Genomic DNA, 27,482 nt, shown 5'->3' with positions numbered 1-27,482 from the left:
GAGAGTATCCTAGCTTTTATGCATTAAACTTATTAAGTACTGTGATTTACATTGAGATGTAGTTCTTTTCATTTATTAACATTATTAAGTCATTGCATATTTAATTTTAAAGATTGCCTTACTTTGTGGGAAGCCATATCACACCTATGACTCATATGAAAATACTCAAGTGTTTTTCTTTAGAATCTTTCTAAAATGGGTAATTCTTATCTTTTCAATTATCGGTGGTACAAGCTTCCAGGCCAACTCCTTCAAGATCGGTTCATCAGGCCATGCCAAAGTGATAATCAGGAACTGTATGACCCTGACAGTGGGTGTTTGCCTCTCTAGGAATTCAGTCACATAAAAATTCAAATGATATTCATTGATAGCTGTCGGATATTTCAGCTAATTTGCTTTCCATGCCTAACTTTCTCTTCTAACTAAAATTGCCCACTGGGCTTTTTTTCCCCCAGGGGTGACTACTGCAGACAGACACACTGGTAATTCATCCATAGGCATGCCAGTAACCCTTGATGCTCCCTCCGCTGAGGGATTTGCCAAAGACAATAGTTATTAGCTGAACCAATCAGATTTCCTCTCTCAGAATTTAACCAGGAAGCACAGAAGGAATTTTCCAGTCTGCAGAACGACAAAAAGCAGCAGCCACATGTGCTGCAGCTGAGTTACATTAATGGCAACACAGAGACCTCTGCTGAGATTTTTTGACCCACCTTGATTCCAGCCCCATTCTCTTTGGACTTTGGTCCTATCATGGCTTCTATTCTTGGATTTCCTTGTGATTCCATCCCTTTATTATTCCACATGTATCTTATAGTTCTGCGCCATTACTCAAACTACTGAAGCTTATTAATAGAAGGGTCTATTGGTTCCGAACACAGTGTCAAGAGCTCTCACATATGTCACCATACCTGTCTGTACACTACCTTGCTAAGCAAGCTCTTGGTTTTTAACCTCCTGACTTCTGATTTTTGCTGTTTCTCTTTTTCTTACCTGGCTATGATTCACATGTTAGCCCATGGGTGTATTTTATGTCCATTCTGGCTTAGACCCTCCTGACACAAGTGGAACTAAAGTCCTTGATATTTCTGGCCCTTGGGTCCCTGGCTGGGGGTTCCAGGCTTGCTCTGGTCCTGCCCCTCTTTAGCACTCAGGTGAAATCTGCCTAGTTCCCCAGCTTGAGACAAGGGAGAGGGAATGTTACATGTGGGTGTAAAAGGAACTAATTACACGTTCCTACTTACTATGTCTTTCCCCAAGTGAGATGACTTCCTTACAGTCAAGTGCTTTCATCCACGTATTCACAAAACAATGCTAGAAGCCTCAGGAAATGATTAAAAAGTAATTTATCGTCAAGTTAGCCATTGTTGGTACATATATATTTTTTAAAAGGAAAGCCATATACTAAAATGAGTGCTTAATAAGAACACCCTATTCACCTAAAATATTCCCCCAAATACTCATTTTCCTTCAGCCATTCCCTCACTGCTGTTTAGCAATCCTTTTATTAAGCTCTTAGCATACACTTAACAGCAGCCATTCCTGAATTCTCCAGTCCCTAAGCTCCCCACAGAAAACTGCTTCTCTAGAGATGATCTCCTTTTCTTTGAAATGGAGGCCATATGAGGTAATCTCCTTCTATATTTGTGTGTATTTACACCTTCCTGTCTTCCTTCCAAAGAATCTGGGAAACAAGAAAGGACACCTCCTCTCATGTTTTGGTCCCATCCACCCTTGTCTCCACTGGGGATCAAGACTTTACCTCACTCCCCACCCCCGACCTCCCCCGGCTCAAGGGTTTCTCACAGGTCGGTCAGAAAGGCGGGTTCGCAAAGGACCTTGAGGGCTTAGAGTTTTTATCAGGTTCTCGAAGATGTCCAGGAGGAAAACAACAACACAGGGAAGAACAGCTGACCGGGCAGCCCCGTCACCTCTGCCTCACAGCCCCCCGTCACCCTTTCCTTCTCCCCTCCGCTCACAACACTCACCCACCACCAGCCAGCTGTGAGTTGGGGGTGAGAAGCAGAGTGGCTCTTTACCACGGAAAAGGCTCTACCATCTCCTCTGTCCGCTCTAACCTTTCTCCCTTGGCCTAAAAATGTGACGAGGCGTTCCCCTGCCTCGAACATATCCGGGCTTGACCCTTCTGCTTTTGTCTGGACTTCATCCTAGAGCCAGGCCACTGCAAGCTGTCAGTGTTGGATCAGGAAAACCCCCGGTTTGGACTGGGGGTGGAAGAACTAGAGAATCTGGTAGAGGCGGAGGCCTGGGGGAGGGAAGTGAGGGATGCCACCCAGGGTCAATTACAGGGGACCCAGGTGGGGGTACTAAAGACTGAGGCAAACAGAGACGAGAGGGCAGATCCAGGGAGCAGTCTGGTCTCAATACCAACAGGAACCACAGCCAGGTGCTCCTGATTACCTCAGCCTCCTTACAAGGCCCAGGCTTGACGTGCTGGGATTAGTTCCATGCTTTTGGCTGGAGGCAGAGAAGCTGCCTCATTTACTAAGGCCTTTCTGTTGTCAGCACCTTGTCACTGGTCTTCCATTCAACTAGATCTTCAGGTTCCTGGATACGGCCTTACACCATGGACGACCCGTCTTATTGGCCTCCTGATACCTGTGTCCTCCTGGTCTCGGATTACCAAAGCCAAAATTTAGACAACATTGGGGTGGACCAGTATTCCCTAACTCTGGGTTCAGGGTTTTAGAAAGAAGTAGGATCTAAAAGGTGTCACTCAAGGGTCCTCAAATATGAGGAAGGAAGGAGCAGATAATTAGGGAAAATAGATAAGAAGTGGAGATACCAGCCAAAATGAGCATAACGTCCAGAGGACTCAAACTGCAGGCAGTGGAGTATATAGCCTATAGAGAAGAGGGGGTGAGCAGCTTCCTCTCATTCACACATCTTAACCACTGTGGGAGGTGCGAGAAACATTAGAATGCCCATTCTACAGATGAGGTCAAAGAGTTGATGACTCCCCTCAAAGGTTTGGGCTTTTTAAATAGGGGAACCAGTACTGGGACTGACCTCTCTTGAGTGAAGCCAGAGCTACAAGTATCTCTTTAAATTAACCAACTACTCAGAACCTATAAGCCTCTCTCCAATAATAAACCTGGATTAACTTGATGGATGAAGGACTTTCAGTAAGGAGCAAATGGTTCTATTTTGGGGCTTTGAGAGAATTTACCCAGAAAACTCTTTTTTAAAGTCTGAAAATTCTTTGGCAGCATCTTTCTAACCTCCTCCTTAGTCCTATCATGCTATTTGCATACCACTTCGTCAGCATTTTCCCCTGTCTCCCACCGGGGCCTCACCCTACCACGTTTCTGAGACATGTGATAGACTGCAGGCAGGTGGGCAACCAGCTAATCCCTCCTCATGCCCACGTCTAAGTCACTTTTTTGTCTTGCTAAAGAATGACTAACTAGTAACCATCCTACCATGAAAATGACAAATGGAGACAACTACATGTGTTTCTAAGAAAAGGCCTACTAAGGTACATTTTACTTATCAGTACAGAAAATAGGTAGGCTGGACTCTGGAACTTTCCATGGCTGAACACAGGACCACCCTATACCATCTGCCCCAGAGCAGGAGATCCTCAGGCCAATCAATCATAGGAGCCAGTTAGAATTGCTAATAGCCTCACTGTCAGGGCATACTTATATGTATCTCACTTAAATCCTTTAAACTTCAGTTTGAACCTTCTCTTAACCTTAAAGTAAGAATTGTGTATTTATTTAAAGCAATCTTTTGATCCTAATTATTTAAATTGTGCATTCTTCTGGTTTTGAACAATGGAAACAACCCAGCCTGTTACCTATGGATCAATTCATAGTACATTCCTTGTGTGTGCTAAGATCAACTTTTTATTAGTGACTTTTTATTCCAGCCTTTTGCCATTGTATTTCTCTTTATTGAATGACTTTAATGAAATGAAAATTTTTGCACCGTGGTTTCACTGTGCTCCGTTTACCTCCCTATTTGGGGAGATGTGTCCTAGCTGATATTCAACAAGAGGAAAGTAGCACAAAGAGTGGCCTAAAGTCCTCATAAAGTAAAATATCCAAATCCCCTTGTTCCATCACTATGTAGAGTAGAACATTTAAAGCATTATTTCGAAAAAATGTGTTTTTCTGGTTGTTGGGGGTGAGAGAGCACACGAGGAGGACGGGAGAGAGCGGTGGTAGCAACGTTTGAACTCTCAGGGATTCGGAGATGTTGGTTTCAAAATGGAATTTATCCTCAAATCCCAAGATTATAGATTTCCTTCCAAATTGCATTCCCTACACGGCTTAGAGAACAGTTGAAAAAGAACTGGCTCTCCCTATTTTGATTGACGTTAAAAACACTGTGAAAATAGTTTGGAACTTGATCTCTTTGAGGGAAGGACAATAATCAAACTATAGCTTTTGCCTGCAGCCTTTCTTTCACACTTACTCAGAACTGTTCCAGGAAAAGAAATTCACAGGGAATTCTGTACTCATATATCACTTCTAGAAGGAGAGGGAGGCATTCTCAAGAAAATTATCCCCAAACTTTTAAATACAAAGAGAGAAGATTAATGAATCGCAACACAAAACCACCTCTATCCATGGAATAAAATCAAACTGAGTCAGTCATTTGGAGCTGGAAACCTTTCACATCCAGGTTTATTTTTTTAAAAAGATCAGATTTGCCCTTCTTGCTACATACCACCTAGTCTTCACTTAAGTTCTAGACATCCATGTCTGGTTTTGCCAAACACATCAGAAGGATTTTACTATTTCAGTTTACAAGTCCATCTGCATAGCCCTATTAATCGAAGGGATCCATGAATACCAAGTACTTTGTTCTCACCCATTTTTTTGACCATGCGTTGCTACAGCACTAAAATTCCCCCACCCTTTACAATCAGCTCTCTCTACAAGTAATTCCAGGCTACTACCAACTAGCTGCCTTGTACTACTGTTTAAGATGCCCCAATATGTCGGACTATCTTGAAAGGAAAGGCTGTTTCCTCCCTTTTCAGAACACACTTGCAACCTACACCTTTTTCAAATTCTCTAGTGACACTCAGGCATGCTTTCAAACAGAAAATAAGATCTCTTAAGAAACAGTTTGGTCGGATGTTAAATGCGATTTCTGAAAACACACCCTCTAGCACATGCATTCTCTCATTATTAGGTTTTATAGGAAACAGATCATGGGAGGCATCTTCTGTCTCAGCAAATATCAGATCAGTTACATTAACCCAGCCGGTGCTACATGCCAGTGCTCTTCCCCGCTCTGACCTTATTTCCTTGCCGCTCTAGAAGTCTAGTCTTAAAACACTGGTAGCAGAATAAAATGTAAATGACTTTGGTTAAAAATTATCACTTTTTGGCTTCTCATCAACCTAAAATGTGATTGTTCTTTTTAAAGCAAAACCTCTTTAAATCTCTGATAATAAAAGATGCAGGAGAGACTGCTGGTATGAGCAGACAGGCACAGAACGGCTACTGACACTGACCTATGGCTATCAGGTATAACCCCCATGACACTCCTGAACAAAAGGCTATCTTATCAAAGTTGCCAGTGGTCCCTGAATATAAGTCTCTATATAATCGCTCCTCTCGTCCCAACTCTAAGAACAAAACTTGAGATCTCATCCTGTTTGTCTTCCGGGAACATCTGCAGGGCAGCAAAGCCCGGTCTGGCTCTGAGAATTTGCATGGTTTATTGGCGTTTACGATCTTGCATCTCCAGCTACCTTGGCCAGGAATGTTGACTGAAACCCGGAGAAAGTCCCCATACTCTCTGGAGGAGATTATAAGAAAGCCCTCTGTGCCTTACCTCTCAGGCTGAAACTTCTTCCCAGGGACTAAGTCGGAAAGGAAGGACTGATTTCTTTAAGCAGAAGCACAGCAAGAGGGCAGGCAGGCAGGCAGCCTAATACACACTGCTCTATTCAATAAAACTCCAGACCGCCCTTCCTTAGCCCCTCCCAGAAGTCCATGCTAAGTGAACACATATCCCCTATGTTTACAGTCGGCATCGGTGGTATGCATTGTCCTGTAGTTTTTCTAATAGGCAGCCAATGACGACACCCCAGCCGAGGTGGATGCAGCCTGCCTGTGGAGATGCCTGTCATTCCCTAGGCATGCTCAGGAAATCACTCATCAGAAAAACCAAGACCTAAAAAGCTCTGAAGCTGCGTGCAGGCTGCCAAAACCAGCCTGCTACATGCCCTTTTTTGGTTATCCTTAGCAGGGCCTCTGGAAGTGAATCCATTGTCAGGAACAATCATAAGAAATGTTAATCTTGGAGAAAGAGGCTGTCTTGTAGAACACAAATGGAACTTTAAAAAAGAAAGCACGGTCCATGAAACTTAACAGTCCGTAAGTTTACTGCGGTGGAGGTGGGGAAGGCTTTTTAATTGAGGGATCCTTGATAGCATATTTCTTTTAAAAGTAGTCATACATACAAAATGAAGTTAAATTGTGTATGTAATTTTAAAGCCTGAAATGGCTAGGACTCAGGTCTGATGTACAGGCTAGATTTCAACCTGAAAGAGGCACAGCCTCCTAAAATATGTCTACGTGTGTTATAAAAACAACTAATAAAAAAAAAACTTAGGTCTTTTTTAGTAGGTAATGTTTGCCAGAACGAGTGTGCTGCCAGAAACTCAGCTAGGCAGGATCCTATGGGCTTGGCTATCCTCATTGGTTTTCCACATCACCTTTCTCTCTCCCTCCCCCTCCTCTTTGTTTATTCAGATTTGGCAACAGAGAGATATTGCTAGAAACTAAGCACAACAGAGAGGGTATGAAGGAACCCAGCACCTGCTTTGGAGCTGGTGTAGACGGATGCATGTGCCCACAGAGATGACCCTGATGTTATAGTGACTTCTTGAAAGGACTCCAACCAACTCTTCCTTGGGTAGGATGTGTGCTATGAGAGGCTCAGAATTAGGAGATGCTGAATGGAAATGAAATTAACTAGCCCATGTGTACATATACTCTGTGGTCTTATACTTCTCAATATAGAATTCACGCAATTAGTCGATCAGTGCTTAATTCAACAGCAAGAGACTGTGAGCGCTTCCTATTTGTCAGGCCTGGGTCTGGGTGCTCTAGGTACTCTGCCTCGTTCAGTATTGCTCTGCGTTTGGAGACTGTTTCATCACTGGCTAAGAGGAGTTAAAATATTTTCCCTGGCTAATTACAAGTCCAGAAGCATGGTCTTCAAAAATCTTAGGTTTTGCCGTATAAGCCTTTCCCTATTTATGAAGATCCAAATTAGAAATGACCTCTACTTAGGAAAAAGTCCCTGCCCTTTGTGCCTCACTCAGAAGGCTTGGGAAGTGATTGATCCCTATGGTGGCTTCCTTCCTCAGCCCTAAAGTACTAACAAGTTACCCAGAGACATCTATGTCAACCTACACTCATCTTTGCGGGGGGAAGGCTACTCTATCCCCTCTTCCCAACTGCTGCTGCAGCACAGCCTAAAAAAAGCTACAGCAAAGGCTGCCAGGCAGAGGGAGAGGTGAACTTCAGGCATCCCAAGTTAAAACTCAGAATGCACTTTCCCAGGGAAGCAGAATAAAGAATGGCTTGTGGGTATAGGACAGTCAATGCTACATTTCAAGTATGCTGTGGTTCAACCAGGCATGTGTGGAACACCACTGTTTATAAAATTGTTCCTATGGGAAAATGTTTTCTGATCCCAAATAAATGATTTGGGAATAAACTTCGGGAACACAACCCATTTGGGCTGCTGGGGACAGGTTGTAAAGATAGAATAACACTTCGTAGTCTGGTAAACTGCTGAGCTTGAAGACGTTGTAGGGCAGACATCAGTGAGTTCTGAAAACAACTCAACTGGTGAAATCTGTGTGAAGATATGACCTGTGTCCAGAGATGTTTGGCGCCTATGATCTCTAGGCAGTATGGACCGTAACTCAATGAGGCCTGTTTTAATGTGCTGCTTTCCATGGCCACTGCTGATTATATCCTAAGCAGCATTCTCCCTGCTTGTTTGAGTAATACCCTTTGGTTGAGCAGCATCAGGGCATAATTTGCCACTGATGAATAAAATAAGTACCAGCTTTCCAGAGGAAAGAAAAGTTGTGCTATGAATGGGGAAAATATTATCAGCAGGAAACATGGAAAGGACATGCATTTTGCATGGTTTTTAGGAGATAAATGGCTAAATATTTTTGGATTATGTCTTTAGAAAAGAGACATATGTTTCCCTAGATAAATTCTGAATACAGTGTTTTGTGGATGAGCATTCAGCCTACTTTGTGTATTTGAAAATAGACTTATTGTACAGGAACTCTATAGTTGGAAGAATAATTTAACAAACTGCATGTAATATACACCATGATACAGAAAAATTCTTTTTTCTTTTTTTTTTTTTTTACTTTTACTTTTCAAAAAATAAGCAGGAATAAAAAAGAAATGAAAGGGAATAAAAAGAGAGAAAAGAGATATATGTTGCCAATCTCTGCCATGGGAAACTTTACTTGAATAGTATTCACTTTTTCCAGAAGTCATTTGTAAATGACACTAAAAATACAGGATTTATATAGGAAATTTCTGTGGAATTTATTTCCCACTTGGATCATCCCAGATAAAGAACAGCTTGCCTAGCGTAGGATATATCTACCTGATCAAACCATAACAAATCTAAAAAGACATTTGGAAACATCTGGATGATTCACTGTATTTTTTTCAGTTCCAACTGAGTATTTGCAATCATGTAGATCAGTAGTAAGCAGTTTTATTTTGCTAGTGTGTCAATTTGGGAAAGTAAAAGCAGGCCATACTTTTTTCATTCAAAATTAAAATCACTTCATTGAGTTCCATGAAAAATATACATTCTTCCAGCTTAAAATATCTACTTTATTGAATTGAACAGATATTTCAAACATTTTAAAAGACAGTAGAACAACGCTCCCACAACCAACCCACACACCTTCTGTTCCTCAAATGAAGTATGTCCAGAGACTCCAGTTTATAAAACACTCAGATCAGACTGGTAGACTGTTGATACCAAAATTGGACAACAAAAACAGTAAAAAAAAAAAAAGAAAAGAAAATTAGACTAAGTGTACTTACACACGTAGATGAAAAAATTAGCACATTGAATCTAACTGTGCAAAGAAAAAGCAGACAAGGCCAATGCTGTGATGGTCAAAATCTGAAAATCCACTGACATAGTATACACTACTAGCAGTTTAAAAGTTTTAAAAAAAAAGAAAAAAGAAAAGAGAAAGATCATCTCAGTAGATAAAAAATAATACTTGGTAAAATTAGTAATCACGTACAGGAAAAAAAGCTCTGAAAAAACTAGCAATAGAATCTTTATAAACATAATGACAGACATTTACCGGAAATATAGAGCAAACATCACGCTTAATGATGATATTTAAAAGTATTCCCGGTACAATCAATGAAAAGACAAGAAGGAATACTATCTCTTTTACAATTAAAAAATGGGCTGGAAGTCCTAACCAAGACAAAGAAATAGAAAAAAAGAAATAGGAGCTATTGGAATTAGAAAGAAAAACAAATGTCTTTGTTTTCTATGACATGATTATCTATGTAGAAATTTCAAGAGAATCATCAAATATATTAGAACTAATAAAAGAATTTCGCAAGATTATTGGAATCAAGTTCAGTATGCAAAACTCCAGAGTTCCTGTAACCAGCCATCTTTCATTTTAAAATATAGTGGGGAAATATGCTATTCATATTACTAACAAAAGTGTACACTAGCTGGGAATAAATGTAACAAAACATGTGCAAGAAAATTACAAAATTTTTATTTCCTGGATTTAAGGACATAAAAGGCCTGCCTAAATGATGAAATATATCACTTTTATAAATGGCAAACCTAAAAACCATAAAGATGTAAACTCTCCTCAAATTAACCCATGCATTTATTATTCCAACTAAAATCCCTAAATGATATATTTTGTAGAACTTGACAAAACAATCCTAAAAGTCATATGGAAAAGTAAAGGTCTAAAAAAAAGGACTAATATATTTATGGGGCAATTCTAATTAACATAAGACAAACAGACCAATAGAATAAAGTAGAAAGCCTAAAAACAGTCCTAAGCATTTATGGAAACTTTAAAAAATAACAGTGAAGGCATTACAGATCAGGGGGAAAATGGTGGACTATTCTATCCATGGTAAGGTTACAATTGATTACGTGAAAATAATAAAATTAGATTCAGAATTCCCACCCACACCCAAAGAAACTAGACTATGTGAAAAACAAAACTTGAAAATGGTTAGGAAAAATTGTAGGAGAATATTTTTAAGATAGAGTATGGCAGGATTCTTAAATCATAAAAAACAAAATGTACAAATGAAAAGACTGAAAAATTTTGAGGATACGGTTAAACTCCTCAGATCAAATGCACAACCTTCATTTATTTCTGCCTCTTTCCCAAACCTCATCAAAATAATAATAAAGAAAGAAAAAGTCATAAATAAATCCTACAGGGCAGAGTGCTGGAAAGGAATCAACATAATCCGATGTCAGCCAAATTCTGAAATATGGAAAATGGATGGATGGTTGATAATTGACTTACCAGAGATGAGAAACTGAACTCTGGCCCTGTAGAGCGGAAGGCCGATGGACAAGAAAGAAGCCGATTCAAGCCTCAAAACCAGGAATAACTCAGGATTTGGAAGCTCTGGGAAACTCTGAGGGTGAGGGATGGAGCAGAAAACAGGTTTGGTTAAAAATCTGAGTAAGGAACAGTTAGAAACTCAGATACTCCTCTCCCCACCCCCCCAGCCAGATGCACACCCCTCCCTCAGCCAGACAGAAACTGGAAGTTTATTTTCTGAAGAGAAAGGCTGGCCTCAGAATGTCAGGCAAAGCAGTGGACAGAAAAGATGCCATGTGCTGAAAACAGACTTTGAAATGAATGTCTGCTCAAGGAACACTGAGCCCCGACCCCTCACTCTGCGGGGCTCCAGGACTCTCACAGTCAGGTTTGTACTCCACAGAAAGGAAACTGGGGGATTCCACTCCAGGGAAACTGGCATGCTCATGGAAAAAAATCTAAAGGCACAACATCTGAGGAACTCCGGAAATGTCTGTCTTAACACCCAAGGCCCTTTTGTGAACTGTGCACAGGAACTTTCAACTGGCTGTTTAGCATCTCACTCTTAAATACTGAACATCAAGTTAAGGAAAGGCTCTGAAAGAGAGATTAGGACAACAGAAAAAAGAAACTCAGAGGAAAAAGAGGCAGGGTGAGGAACGGAAAAAAAACTTCAAGAAAACTATAATTACCATATAACTTCAAGAAAACTATAATTACCATTCTCAGAGAGATAAGAGAAGATGCTGTAGAAACGAAACAAGAGAAATGTGCTGTAAAAAGGTATTTGCAGGGAACAGGAAAGAACTGTTGTAAATGAAAAATACTATGACAGAAATTTATAAAAATTCAATTCCAGAAATGGAGGATAAAGTTTAGAATAATCTTGCAGAAAAGTAGAAGAAAAAGACAAGATGGAAAAAAGGAGAAAAAAGATAAGAACGTTAGAGAATCAATCAAATATCCAACATCTGAGTGTTGCAGAAAATTGTAGGAATGACACTACAAAAGAAATAATATGTTAAAATTTCCTCAAACTGAAGGGCAAAAGTTTCCAGATTCAAAGGGCCCACTGGGCATCCAGTACAATGAATGAAAACATATTTCATTCTGAAGTTATTAAGTTCTTGAGATTATATGCTGCAAAGGGGGAAAAAAGTTGGGGTTGAAACTAGAAACCAAGAAGCTTCGAAGACAAGGGTCAGAAAATAGAGGATGCAAACCCATGACACAGGGGAAAGTGGTCCCATGAGGATGGTGAAAGAAAATTCCAGGACAATAGCTGGTCAAGAAAACAATCAGTAGAGGTTGGAACAGTGGACTCCAGGAAGGATATTTTAAGAAAAAGACAAGTAGATAGATTACCTGATATATTCTTGGGGAAAGCATTTATAATAGGTACATAGGAAATAAGTAAATATAAGATTGAGGTCATTATAATTTCAGGAAAAATAAAATATTTGTATGAGAAAGGAAAAGTGGTTATTGTATACTATATAGTTCAACTGTGAGAAAAAATTTACATAGTCATAATTATGTAAACACTGCATATTGATTTCACCAAAACAACGATGATGTAATTAGTTTCAGAGGAGAATGAGCAAGAACATGTTCGTAGGATGGATGATGGTAGACAAGAGAGCTAAATCTTCATTTTGTTTAGCAGGAAATCAATAATAAATGACTACTATTGAAATTTTAATAAATAGTAGAATTAGTATATTGTTAGGAATATGAAAGTAAATACCAACTCCCCCCACAATAGTTCATTCATTCACTGAACAAATAGTTACTGAGTGTCACCCACATGCCAGGGCATGTTCTAGGCATTCATTGTGAACAAAATACATTTTGATAAAGGGAGACAGATAAATGCACTAGCTAATACATAAATATCAGGAGGTGCAAAGTGCTGTACAGGAAAAATAAGAAAGTGTAGAGGAAGAGAGGAAATCAGGAGGTCCTCTTTGAAGAAGTTTTTCAATAGAGAGGTGAATAAAATGAAGGAGCAAGCAGTGAGAATATATGAAGGAAGGGCATGCCCAACTGCAAGCATAGCAGGTGCATACTAAAGAAATAAAGATTTCAGAGTAACTGGGGAGAAGTGACCACCAATAGCAGATCAGATCACCCAGAGCCTTATAGCCACGGTAAGGACTTTGGGTTTTGCTCTAAGTCAGATGGAAAGCCATTGGAAGATGTTGAGCAGACAGAAAAAAGTCACTCTGGCTGCCCTGTGCAGACTAGGCAGAGAGACTGCAAGGGCAGAAGCAAGAGGGAGTTGTTGCCTCCTCATAGGCAAGAGGTGTTTCCTTGGACTAGGGAAGTTGTGGTCGGGGGACTGAGAACACACTGAATTTTGGACACATCAGGACTCACGGATGGTTTGGATGAGGGATGTGAGAAAAAGAGAGAAATCAAGGATATCTCCTTTCATGGTCTGAATAACTGAGTGGTAGTGTTGTTTAATGAAATGGGGACCACTGAGATGGAGTTATAAATTTCAAGGAGGGGTGGGAATCATACTAGACATATGTTAGGCATATTAAGATGAACAGAGGCTTCCAAGTGGAAGTACAGATAGGTCGTGGGATGTACAAATCTGGTGTTTAGGGGAGAGGATGAGGCTTGAGATATACCCCTGAGAGTCATCTGTTTATAAATAGTATTTTTAAACCAGGAATAAGTTAACCTGAAAAAATGATGCAAACAGTGAAGAGAAGAGGTGTGGAAACTGACACCCCATTTAAAGCCCAGAAAAGGAGACTGAGAAGGAGTCATCGAGACTCATTGCTTAGTGGGAGGATCAGTTGCAGGAGTGCATGAGGTGGATGATGACTGCTTTTTGTTAAAAGTCACATGTATTATTTGAGTTCAAAAATAATGTAGTTTGTAATAGATTGGATTGTTGTAGCCAAGTATTCACTTCCTCTTTGACTGGGATTAAATACTCATGTCCTTTGCCTTGTGTTGTTGCAGTGCTCTCAGTAGGAGGACTTGACCTGGGATTTGCTGTGAACCATGGGATGTGGCTGAAAGTGATGATGGGTCCATCCCAAGTGGAGGCTTTAAGAGGCATCACATTCTGCTTTTACCCTCGAGTGTCTGCCCTCTGCCATGATAACAATAGGTCCCATGGAATGGGTTGAATGGTGTCCACCCTCCTCCCAAAGATATGTTCATCCAGAACCTGGAAATGTCACCTTATTTGGAAATGGGATCTTTGCAGATGCAATTAAGTTAAGAATCTCTTGATGAAATCATACTGGATTATCTAGGTGGGTCCTAAATCCAATGGCAAGTGCCCTTATAAGAAAAAGGCAGAGGAAGATTTGAGATGTACAAGTGACAAAAGAAAAGGGGCTGTGAAAGCAGAGGCAGAGACTGGAGTGATACATGTACAAGCCAAGGAATGCTAAGGATTGCCAGTGACCACCAGGAGCTAGGAGAGAGGCATGGAACAGATTCTCCCTCAGCACCTCCAGAAAAAGCCAACAACCCTGTCAACACCTTGATTTTGGACTCCTGGCCTCCAGAACTGTGAAAGAATAAATTTCTGTTGTTTTAAGCCACCCAGTTTGTGGTAATTTGTTACAGCAGCGTAGGAATCCAATACAGCCCAGATCGTGGCTGCTCTTTAGCCTGAGTCCCAGAAGAGGAGACACAAAGAGCTATGTTGGGCCAGTGAGCCCAGCCAGGACCAGCAGAGTTGCTACTGAGCAAGGAGTAAAAAATAAACATTTGTTATAAGCCACTGAGATTTTGGAGCATTTTTTTTTTTACCAAGAAAAAGCTAAGTAATATTTCTATAGAGTAAGAATTAAACTAAAGAAATTTAAGCTAAAGAATATTTGGTTACTTCAAGATGTAAAAATTTCTGTTCAACAAAAGCCACCATATACAAAGTACAAAGACAAGCCAAGAGAAGATGTGCAATGTGTAAAACAAAGGATTAGAATCTAGAATATCAAAGAATGCCTGAAAATCAATGGAGGTGGGTGTGGAAGGGAGAGAGAGAAAGAAACACACACAGACACACACACACACACACAGAAACCCAGTGAAAAATGGGAATAGGATATAACAATCCACAGAAGAAAAAATGCAAAGGCCAAAAACCGTGAAACAATGCTCAAACTCATTAGAAACCAGGAAAATTAAAACTTTGACACCAGTTTACAGCCAGCAAATTGGTAAAGAAAAAGACATTTAATTTTGAAAAACTAAATGTTGTTGATAATGTGTATACATTTGGATAAGAAAGTAAATTGGTACATTCACTTTACAGAGTGATTTGGCAATATCTAGTGATGTTTAGCATATGCATTCCCTGCCTAGCAATTCCATTTTTAGGTATATCCTCTTGGGAAGCTTTCATATTATTTAGCAAGGAGACACATAAAAGGCAGCTCTTTGTACAGTATTGTCTGTAATAGTAATATCATTGGCAAAAATCCCAGCAGCAATTAGTGGGGGAGAGGCTACATAAACTACAGTGTAGAGTGGAATACTACAGAGCAGCTAACATGAATGAACTAGGTGTATTTGATCTCAAAAACAAATTGTATGAAAAAAAAGCAAGTTGCAGTTGGAATGATTCTATTCATATGAATTATTTATGAATACATGTAATGGTGGACTAGAACCACACCAAATTCAACATAGTGGTTGCCCATAAGAAGGGAGAGAAAATGGTACTAGCCACAAAATAAAGAACTTGAAATTTATTGACAACATATAAAAGAAGATCTGAAGCAATTATGACAAAATTATTACATTTGTTAATTCTGCAAAGCATGTACACAGGTTTTGTACTACCCTTAAACTTTTTTTTTTTTTTTAAGAAACTGCTGTACAGATGAGAACTCTCTCCCTAGGGCACTAGTGTCTGGTCACCTATGGGACACTGGGAAAGGTTACTGCCCCTCTTTGTCCTCAGACCAGTGGTGCCCTTTACCAGGGTCAGCCTGACTAGCAGGGAGAGGGGACCTGCCCTGAATGTGAAGTCCTCAACTGAGTCACACATTTGTATTAAGGCTTTGACACTATAGAAGCAATAGTTACCCTTAAAGGCTAACACCTTAAGCCATAGCCTGCCTTAGTGCCTTAATGCCGATTTTTTTATGAATAGGGTGTGGCTGAAGTGAGAGCCTGCAGTGCTGGGGCAAAGATGAAAGACGCGCTGGTCTCTCGGGGCACCAGGTGGAAGAAGAGGGGCATGGTTGTCTGGGATAAGGGTGAGGACCTGACAAAATGGAAAGTGTGTGATCAGAGAAGATCCAGTGTGGATGGAAGAAGGACCATCTGAGACAAATGTTATCTTTCCCTACCTCTACCCAACAGGACTGGACAATTCCCTCAGTCGCCCACAAGAAAACTCTGTCTCCCTATTTCTTGAGCTAGGGAGGATAACCGATGGCTCTATGGTTTCCACTCTTCCCTCAGTCATTTCTATTGGATTTGCTCTACCCTCAAAGAAAGCAAAAAGGTTACATTCAAGAGAGATTCCTCCTGTCACTCAGAGCTGTAACTGGATTCTTCTCAGATAGTGCTTCATTCATTCATTCAACCAACTCCTGCACACCTATTACCTGCAAGGCTTAGTGTTATGTTCTGTGCCTTCTATAGTCTTGTAAAAACCCTGCAACTGCCTTTGAAGAACCACCGTTCTGATGGGGAAGCTCAGACAAGTACACGAGATGGACTCCCAGATGGCAAGTTCTAAGAGAGACCCCCTTGCTCCGCATGTGTTTATTCAGCTGTATGTGTTTCCTCTTCCTGTCCCAGGCTTACCGAAGACTGTCTGAAATCCAACCGACACTGTGTGGTGAGACCTGGTGTCCCCTTTTAACCAGAAAACATGTCTTCTCTCATTTCAGGAAAAAAATAAAAGCCAATCTCATAACTGGCTTTGCATTGCAGACATACTTGTGAGGGGTGCAAATAAGAAAATATTTAAAATATTTGATCTATTTTGGGTGAGGTTTTGTAGCTTTGGCCTGACAGAATGTCATCTGAGAGGCAGTGATTTCTCTTGGGGGGCAGACTATTTTTAAGGTTCAAAAAAAAGAGAAAACATATTTTCAAAGAGATAGTTGAGTCTGGTACTACACGGGGAAAGATGGCTGTTTGGAACAAGCAAACTAGCTACGTAACTTAGATGCATCTAATCACTGATCAAGCTCTGCTGTGGTTTGATCTCACTGTACCACCGAGAGAGCATGTGTGAGACCTGAGATGTCTTTGCAGCCTCCCACGTCTCCTTCACACAGGCTGTCCAGCCGCACCTCACCTCATGCTCTCTCGTGCTCTCCCCTTTCTCCACTGGTCAGTGCCCTCTGTCTAAAAACATGTCCAAGCCTTGGGGGAAAATCACCTTTGGGTCTTGTTTCTTTCAGCTTCACTCCTCTCTTTTCTTTCGATGTCAAATTTCTCCAAATAATCAATTTATGATGCAGTCGCCCTCCACCCCGACTCTTCTTCCATGACTTCCCTTCTTCTTGGCCCCTGGACATTTTGACTTCAGGCCCCCCTCTTCTGAGCAGTCCTGTCTGTGATCCCTGAGGAACTGAATCCTGCACAGTCCGCCCCTCAGCCCCCGAGCCCTCTTGGCTCTGTCTTTGATAGCCCCTGCCACTGGTGTCCTGACTGGTGTCTCCGGCCTCTCTGATTTTCCCACTTGGTCTTTCTTTTCCTACAGTGTGGACATACCCAGGCCTGATCTCTCTCTTAGAGAATAATAATATCTACTTCACAGGGCAGATGTAAGAATTAAATGAGATTAAATGTCTATGAAGTTGCTTTGTGAACTAAATGCTCATTTATTTATTCATGAAGTACCTTCCCCATACTGAAACTTTTCTCAGTCCTGTATAAGGAACTGTACAGCCTCTTCCCATAAAGGGGTTTGCCTTTTGCTGGCAGACACAGGTTCTCAAAGAAACAAAGTAAAGTGGGCAGGTATTGTCAAAAAAATTCTGTACAGTGAGGGTCACACTGAGCTACCAGAGAGGGAGAGGTCATTTTCATCTTAGTGGGTTTTTTTTTTTTAATCTCACTTGTTCTCATGTTTTCAACAATTACCTCTTCTGATGTGAAAAATAAAAATACATATTTAGCCCTGAACTTTTGCTTTCATCATGAATTTCCTTGCTCAGAAATCTTCAATATCATCTCACCACTAAAAGGATAAAGTCAAAACTTGGCTTGGCATTTTACAGTGATCCATAATCACCCTCTTCTTGCCTCACAAACTACTCCCCCTCCCAGTCTGACCTGCACCTCCTGTCTCAAGGACTTCAGTCACCTTGCTTCTCCTCCTTCACACTTACCTGAGCCCCAAACCCACCAGAAAGCCATCCCTAAAATCTCAGCCCTCATTCAATAGCCCTCCTTAAATGAACTACAGAACCTGCCGTCAGACCCACTCATTTTCTGTTTATCCACTACTGACTGATTTGATTTGATTTGGATTTTTACATCCTATATTAACTAGTTAATGACTGATTAGTCAATTAGTTATTTAATTAATAATTAATTAATAATGAACAAATATTTCTCGAGTGCCTGCTATGCCTTGTCAACTCTATTAGGTCCTAGTGATGTAGTGGTAAACAAGGCACAGAACCTTTAAAAACAGGGGCCATATGTAAAAGTATGGGCCATATATTATGCTCATTTTTATCCCCCCCCCATGCTGACTTTGGGGGCCAGAATTTGGAAGTAAAAGCAAACCAAATAGTAAGATATTTTGACAAAAACTATTTATGTTCAACTGTATACAAACTCAGGATCAAAACTGAGAATTCAAGTCAGTGCTTGGGGCGCGGTGAGTGTGGCTGGGTCCAGGCCAAGAACCCTGGAGTCTTGTTGGGGCAATCCTGATTAAGAGGAGCAGGTGGCTGGGGGAGGGGAACTCCCACAGGTACATGAGTACCAGGCACACCTCAAACAGAACTATCCATGTACAGAATTTTGGGGACACTTGGTTCTCATGGTTCTTCTGGAAGGCAGGGAAGTAATAGTCATAATAAAAATTACAGACAAATGCGTATGACTAGAGTTGATTTAGAAACTAGAGTGCCAACTTACTATCTTCAAGTTAAAATATATCCTGAGGCAGAAAACTGAGGTGGCCATTTGAACCAAGGCTCCTTTCCAATGGGCAGCTCACCTCAGGACACAGAAGGGAGGTATTAGGGAAAGTTTTGACCCAAAGCCCAGAGGCTGGCCAATTTGGAGGGATGATCTCACTTCATCTCTGGTGGCTGATAAATATTCCTAAAGAGGAGTATTTCTGTCTGCAGAATAAGACCCCATTGCTGGGAGAACTTCTTCTAAAACAGTACTGGAGGAATACTGGCATATTCTTCTTTCCAAAGCTCTAAAACACCAGGCTTCTCTTTGCCTGTCCTACCATCTACATTGCATTCTTTCAACTTATAGATCTCAAGTTTATGTATTATTTTTAATTGACTATCTCCTCATATTCTATAGGAATCTATGTTCTTAGAAATTATCTCCAGAAAAGGACCACCTCTATATCTGTTAATCGCTCTGTTGAATGGATAATTTCTGGAAAGTTTTCATTTAAATTGATTATTCACAGCCTGTCTCCTTCTCTTTCTCTTTATCTGTCTCTGTCTCTCTCTATATATATACATATATATTTATATACACACACACAAGCAAGTACTCATCTCTGTATCCCAGTACATAGTATAATACCTAACACAAAATGTTATGGAATGAATGAATAAATTTTAGAGAATTCAACTTCCTATTATCATTCCCAATTTTGGGGATGCTTCTTACTTTGGAAACTGTTAGCTAGGAGAGATTTCAGCAACTCTCCCAAGCCAGCACTCTAACACTCTTCCCTTCCCTTGAAGAAAAGCCACGTTAGGGATTGGTCAAGTTCAAGGAGACTGACTGGGCTAATCTTCTAGGCACCAGGAGCTAAAGCCTTAGAGTGTATCTATTTGGGGTCAGATGCTCCGGCTTTTCCAGACCGGAATATTAAGGAGAGCTGAGGCTGTCCTCAGGAGAACACCCAGCCATTCACCACCTCTACTCCCTCTTTACATACCTTCCTCTCCATTTTTCTGGTTGGTGGGCTTCGGGCTAGCCTTTTTTTCTCAATGGAGTGATAAAATACAAGATTCAATTGTAATCCAGCCAATCTCACTTGGCAGTTATCCTGAATTTGGGGCCAGGTCTCCAGCTAATAGGTGAAATGATACTTCACCCGACCCTGGATTCTGTACATCATTTCCTTTGAGAAACTCAAAGAGATGGCTGCCTGATGGTGGGGGTCCAGTTTCGGTGTTCCCAGACACCTGCTAAATACCATCCCTTTAAGATAGTGTATAAGCTGCAAAGACCTAGTTGCAAATATTTCAAAAGTAATAATAAACCAAAGATACAAACAATGGTAACTATCTGTATCTATCTATATATAAACATATATTATGTATTAATTTATTTACACATAAATAATGTATTAATTTATTTACATATAATGTATGTACTAATTTAATACAATATTATATTACTCAATTTAATACATCTATTATGTGTTAATACATTTAATGCTTGAATATTATAATTAAAGACATTTTTAATACATTAAATATATTAATTTATAAAACAAATTATTTATTATTCTGTATTAATTTATTTAGCACTTTTATTCCAAATAACCATTCCACCCATGTTATCATCACTTTTATACATCCCCACAAAGCTAATTGGCAAATGTTATATTTACTTATGGGAAGCAAAGACAGGTTAAGAACCTGCCCTCTGAATACAGAAAGAGTACAAATCACAAGTTAAGCAATCTTAATAAGGCATTTAAGCTGAGTTTTAGTTTTCTCATTTGTAAAATAGTTGTCTTGAAGAGTTAATATGAAGATCAAATAGATTAATAAATGTGAACATGCTTTATAAACTGTTAAAGAAGTACTTAGCTATGAGTGATTATCATTATCAGCACAAAACTGAGATTAAAATCCAAGTGGCCTCCTGGTTGTCAGTTTTATTTTTTTTTAACTTTGAGTTAATCTACTGCAAATTTCTTCCTATGAGATCTTGACTCGTGATAGACTATGGAACAGTGATTTTAGCAGCCGCAGAACTTTTTCTGATACTTGTCATTCCAAAGAAATTGGTGAAATTCCACTGTGTGCAGAGAGAAAAACACTAAAGGTTTTCTTAAATGTCGGAATAAGATATCTTTTGGAAAACTGGGTTGGGGAGAGGGGTGGGGGTGAGGAGAAGCAAAAATAAAAGTTGGTGTTGTTCTCACAACATCCTATCATTTCACTTCTCCCCACTGAAGGCAACCATCCTCTTCTGTTAATTGTGCATTTTTTGTATTACATGCCTTCTTCCAAAGTTTATAAGTATCATTTTGTGTGCATGTATTTCCAGCCACATGGGGATATGCCTAATCCAGTGTCCCATGGGGATTTTTAAACAACCCTTGATTTGGGGAATTTCCATTAACATCAGTTTCATCTGTGTGAAAGGCCCTCAGGCTGGAAGAGAAGGGACTAGAAGAGGGTGCTGAGCTGAGTGACAGATAGCTGACTGTCTTGTGGGTTATTTTAAGTATATATTTCCAGGAAGAGAATGCCAAGCTCTATGTGAACTCGATTTTCTCACATGTCAACACAAGAATAGCAATAAAGGCAGAATCCTTCCCAGCATCCCTTTGAGAAATAATAAATAAATGTGATAAGAAACTGTTTCACAAAATAAAACAGACTTTGAAGTAAAAAAGCAGCCAGACAGAATTCCACACGTAGCTGGAAATTGTTCCACATTTTAACCATTCCTGTCAGTCTAATGGGTGGCAATCAGTAACCTTTCCACCCTCACATTCTTACAGCTGCACATACACATACACACACGCACACACACTCAATAGGTGCTATGGATATTTTAAAGAAAGGAGAGCTAACTTCATGTGTTTATAAATATATTTGGACTCTTATCCCAAATGATCAGTTCATTTAAAGTTTAAATTTATGTTAATTTTCATTTATATATATTCATTTGTATATATATATAAAATCAAGCCACGTCAATACGGCAGTCATCCCAGTTCTAAAATGAGATGGTTAGACTAGAAGATCTCAAGGCATTTTCAGTTCTAAGAATCTATGAATCTAGGATTTTTGACTTTGACCTTGCATTATCTTACACATGCTTTAAGAAAGAAGAACAGAGTTGCACATGACAAGTCTGAATAAGTCAGTATTACTCAAACACAACAGCATATGCAATAGCCCGTAGGGCAGTTTCTGGTTGGGTAAATGTAGGCTATGCTTGCACACTGAACAGAATCTCTGTGCCACAAGTTTGACTCCAGAAGCGAACTTTCCATTGTCATCAAGTAGAAGATGATCATACATTGCCAACAGTCCTAAGCCTTGTGTGAGTGAGCAGGCTATCATCCTATATGGCCTTTCTAAAACAGTTTTAACTATACTCCATATTTTAAAAATAGTTACAAAGGAGACTATTTGAACCCTTTTAAGAAAAGTCCTGATAAGAACTCAGATCTGGAAACTGCTAGAAGTCTCTAGGCTAATTTAATGAATAACGTTTGCAGTATGTGGGAACAGGTCTTCAAGGGCCACAGAGCTGCAGAGTCTAGGCATCTACTAGTCAGTATATAGCAGATAGCAAGGTAGTCAGAGCCAAGCAGCTCTTTCTAATTAGAAAACTATAAGAGCATGGGGGTTGGGGTGGAAGGAGGACAGTACTGGGTACTGCACAACTAGAGAGGGAGTCATCCCCACTCTATTTCATGTAGATAGTGCTATCTGGAGAGAAGGGAGACTAAGTACAGCTTTCATTCCATTGGTCCATATGGAAAGCAAATATGGACAATAAGATTTATACTTCAGGTTGTTTATTCTTTTAACAAATAACCAAATAACTAAGTCTTGGATTTAAATAAATCCCAAAGAAAAGAATTGAATTGATTCAAAGTTTTCTGGCTAAGAAAGCCAGATTCAAGCCAAGTTCTAATATCATACATTGTAAAGTAATGAGAGCAAAACAGCAACTCTGAATGAAGCAAATCAGTAAAGTGCCTGGAAAAAAGTAATCATAATAATGCTTTTTAAAGTTAAGCCTGGTATTAGCTTCATTCATCCTGCAAATGTGTATTTAGTGCCTACTATTTGTCAGACTGTGCTATCCGATGCATCCTGCATTTAAGGTTCTCACAGCCCCATGGAAAACTCAAATGTTTTTATCTTTGCACTTTTGTCCCAAGTGATCAATTCATTTAAAGTTAAAAGATATATTTATTCATTTTTATTAATTTACTATGTATGTGGTTAAATCAAGTTAAGAGTTTTCAAGTCAAGCACAGTATTCAGGAAGAAAAAAAGAGGTTGGCTGCTTAGCTGGGCACCAGGATCTTGTGTATAAGCATCATGTAAGGTCCACCAGTTCTAACTATATATTTATAAGCGTATCTAGACAGGGGTCTTCAATGTAGGGGCTTTATAAAGATGACAAACAAATTATTGAGATTGATTGACCCTCTTTTCAGAAGTGAGCAATCCATATAATTTATAATACATAGTTTACTATAACATCAAGTTGTATACTATGAATTCAAGCCAGTATTGAGTGGATTTTTATTTTAATCTCAACTTTTCAGTTATGAATAGATAGTGATAACCCTAGTGTAGCTAAATGAATACTTTCTCCAAATATTATTTTAATCATAAGAACAGAATGCAGAGCCCCGAGGTGGACTCAGGAGTATAGGAAAAAAATAGTATATAATAAAGGTAGTAGTTTAGATAAGGGGAAAGGATAACTATCAATAATTTGTTGGGACTATTGGTTATGGTTGTCCATTAGGAAGAAATAACGTTTAGGTCCCTATTTCATGCCATTTACTAATAATTTTCAGATACATTAAAGATACAAGCATAAAAAGCTATGAAAACAATCAGAGGAAATACAGGAAAATGTTTTATAACCTTTGGTAGGAAAGAGCATTTTAAACAAAACTGAGAAGACAAACAACACAAAGGAAAAGACTGATAGATATGACTAAAAAAATAAATTTGCTACTATGAAAAATAACACAAACAATTTTAAAAGACAGGAGACAGATTAAGGATAAAATGTTTACATAATTCATCACAAACAAAAGACTAAGAACTGCCAAGTATGACTGTGTAAGCTGTACACTGCACACCACCAGGGGAAGCCATTCACGTAGACTACAATGTGAGTGGTGTCCCTGAAGTTGCCTTGATCAAAATCCATAATATTTAAAGCACTCTTTATCAATAAGAAGAAAAGATCAATAAGTCAACCAATGGAAACGTGGGCAAAGGATATGAAAAGTGAATTCATAGTAGAAGAAATACAAGTAATAGTAAACATATACAAAGATGTTAAATCTCACTTGCAGTCAAAGAAACGTAAATTGGAACAATAATGAAGCATATTTTCACCATATCAATAATGAAAAAACATTTCATACCAATAAAGAAATACCATTTCAGATTGACAAGATTTAAAATATCATTGTTGGCTAGGACATAGTGAAACGGTATTCTCTTGCATTCCTAGTATGAATGTGAAGTATGAATGTGACGATACCCATTTAAATTAAAAATGCATATACTCTATGACCTAACAATTTTACTTCTGATCTAAAGAAAGCTTCACTCACACACACAAGCTATTCACTGCAGAATTTTTTGTAATCACATAAATTAGAAACATCTCATTTGTATGCAGATAGAGTTTAACAGTTGAGTAGAATGAGATAGATCTATATGCAGTGAAATCAAAGATCTCCATTATATACTGTTGGGTGAAAAGAAGTAATTTTCATAGTGATACATATGGTATGATACCAGATATATAAAACTCACTCTTACCTACACACATTAATCAACTTTATAATATTATATTGTATAATTATGTGTATTGTATAATTATATGTATTATATAATATATACATATGTTTTTGTATGTGAATGCACTGGAAGGACTATACCTCAGTTAACAGAGGTACTTCTGGGAGCCAACTGGGATTAGGCATGGAAGTCAATAGTGGGTTTTAGTTTACTTTTAATGTTTGAGTTGTTGAAAAGGAGGATATATGTGTTATTTTATTGACATTTTTAAAAATTTACACTTCCAACGAAGTTTGAGTAATTGCCTCATGTTCTCCAACAAGTTGTGAGACCAACACTGAGTAAGGATATATATCAAAAATAGAAGATAACAAATGTACTTTAGTGGGGTAACCTGAATAGATGGAGAGAAGTCAGGAGAAATTAACAGTGATGCCTTTATTGGTGACATTTTAGCAAAGGTTATCATAATATCCTACCCAGCAACATCTGTGACTGATACTAATGTTTATAAATGTAAAAAGTATACTAGTAAAGAATGCAAAACAAGAACAAAAAATTAAAATAAAAAATTTACACTTCCATTCTGTGCTTGTATCTTGAGACAATGGTACTATTAAGAAGTCATGAAACAAGACATGTGGCAGTACTTAAAAAATGACAATGGCAGTTATACAAGCTAGAGTAACCAACACTAACATTTCCTGTGCACTCCCAGATTTACCTAAAGAAGACTGTATTACCTGTCATTCATTTTCCTTCCCCTCTTCCCTTTACAATGTTCCTCCTTACCACATCTCAGGCCCTCCTCACTCAGGAACCTGGCTCCTGGCCACCTGGGGTTCCCGCTCCCTTTGTTGTGACTTTCCTGGCCAGGATTCAAATCCAAGCTGGTCTGATTCACAACTGCACCACTGATGTCACCTACAACAAGAAGACTACTATCTACATGGATAGGCTTGACCTCATCTCATCCCATCCCACAGAAGTCACAGGCTGAACAAATTTATTCAGGACTTAATACCTGTGGAGAGGTCCCAGCCTCCTGTCCCAACTGAGAAAGCTAAGTCAGACGCCTGCCTCAAGTCAGTGCAGCTAGAGGAGCTTGCAAAGGCAGCTGGGAAATCAGGAGGCTAGAGTTTGCAATAGAGGGGATAAGCACTCAGAAGGAAAATACAAATTTCTAGAGTCAAAATAGGCTGGGGAGAGACGAGCAGGCACTTGGCAATTAGAAGCATGAAATTAGAGGCAATAGATTCAAGACAATTTATAGTCAGGGGCTAATGCTACAAGGCAAGAGAATAAAGAGTGTGAGAGGAAACAAGGCAGCAACAATGGAGAAGAGCCTCCCACGATGGCCCTAGTTCACATCGTTGCCAGCGGACTATGCCGTAGTTCTCATGAGGTAGGAGGCACTCTGGGCAGTTGACCTGAGCCAATGCTTCTCACCTGGTTTGCTTTAAACAACAACAACAAAAACTAGCAATGCCTGGGCTGCATTAACATTTCTTGGGTAGAGTCAGACATCCGCAGTTTTCAAATCTCTCCAGGTGATTCTGCAGGACTGAGATGCAATGCCCAGGCCCTACAAACTTGGAGTGGGTAATTGGTGGCATCTGGCACAGGTGAGGGTGGAGATTCCTGGGAATCCATTCCCTACAGAACAATTATTTCATTACTTTAGTAAATGAGATGATACACCCATTTTTTGGTGGAAGCATTAAGATGCCTTCTCTCATTATTTTCTCACATGAGAGTTCAGGCCCAAGGTTCATAACGTCATCATAATTTCGAGATCCTAAGACTAAAAGTTCTCTTTTCAGAGCTGAGGCTCCTCTGGACACACTCCACACCCAACCCCAACCTCCAGCAGAGTTTGCATCATGGACTCAACATAACGTTCCATTCTTTATTTTCTCTCTGAAAATAATATATTCAAGATTGCAAAGTGTATTTTTGATAATTGGTGCAAAGGTTGGATTTATAGTCCAGTCTTGCATGTCAGGCTCAAAATTTATTGGCAGAAATGTAAGTTGCATAATTACTCGGCAGCAGTTACACATACTTGACACATTTATTTCTAGAGCCTGAACTCTGTACATGCACAGACACATATGAAATTCTCCACTCCTGATGCCTCCTCTCTGGCTCTTGGAAGTAGATTTATGAAGGTATCACTGTACAATACATAGTTTTACTTTTATAATTTGGATGGTTTGTGGTAGCCAAGAGAAGTAACTAAACCTTTATATGCTGAAGTAATAATTTATTCCTTTGAGAGTTTTGGGCTGGATGTACAAATACAAACACAAGATGAAAAATAAATTAACATGGAAATTATTTGGTTGTTTTGACTAGATAACAGATTTCTTTGGCATTATGCAGATAGACTCATTTTCTGACAGTCTCAAGATGCCCTACTTAACCTGTATGAAATAAGCATTCTGTCCAAGTTGAATACCTAAGATGGATCACCAAGTTCTTGAAATCTACTTCCTTAAGCTCTTAGGTCTGCTCTCATGATTCCTCTGCCACTTGAAGATTCCTATTAACTTGCTCCTGGAAATCTCCTCCCGGCACATCTTAAGTTTAAAATGCTGCATAAATGACATTAACTGAAAAGAAACTACGAGGCCTTGGACAAGGAATCAAAGGACTCTACAGCATAGATCAGGAGTCCCCAACCCCTGGGCCGTGGGCCATTACTGGTCTGCAGCCTGTTAGGAACCAGGCTGCACAGCAGCAGGTGAGCAGGAGGCAAACAAGCGAAGCTTCATCTGCCGCTCACTATCGCTCCCCATTGATCCACATTTCTCGAATCACTGCCTGAACCATCCCCCCACCACCATGGAAAAATTGTCTTCCACAAAACTGGTCCCTGGTGCCAAAAAAGATAGGGGACCGCTGGCTTAGATGATGGGCTTATAATTTTCTCTACCAACAGTAAAGGCTTGGAATAGAAAGGAAGATGTGGAAGTTGA

The 27,482-nt window shown here is 39.5% G+C and overlaps 1 protein-coding gene and 1 long non-coding RNA gene across 8 annotated transcripts in view; one reads left to right on the top strand and one right to left on the bottom strand.

The window, feature by feature from the left end:
- CALD1 (caldesmon 1) overlaps positions 1-5,957 on the bottom strand; it is a 182,432-nt gene extending 176,475 nt beyond the window's left edge. For 4 of the 7 annotated variants that reach the window (XM_082632953.1, XM_082632954.1, XM_082632949.1 and 1 more), the window contains exon 1: positions 5,818-5,957. The gene's annotated coding sequence lies outside the window, so the exon portion shown is untranslated. The remainder of the gene's footprint in view (positions 1-5,817) is intronic. The other 3 variants (XM_082632955.1, XM_082632956.1, XM_082632950.1) reach the window with 2 other exon arrangements.
- A 289-nt stretch (positions 5,958-6,246) lies between these two features.
- On the top strand, positions 6,247-17,719 carry LOC309810728. The gene is made up of 2 exons (XR_014295049.1): positions 6,247-6,362; positions 13,574-17,719. It is a non-coding gene; the product is annotated as an uncharacterized lncRNA (long non-coding RNA).
- Positions 17,720-27,482: the final 9,763 nt, after the last annotated feature.

Source organism: Mesoplodon mirus (genome assembly GCF_964341445.2).
Source record: "Mesoplodon mirus genome assembly, chromosome: 9".
Taxonomy (NCBI): Eukaryota; Metazoa; Chordata; class Mammalia; order Artiodactyla; family Ziphiidae; genus Mesoplodon; species Mesoplodon mirus.
The sequence above is the reverse complement of the archived record's forward strand: the minus strand, read 5'-3'. Positions and strand labels throughout refer to the sequence as shown.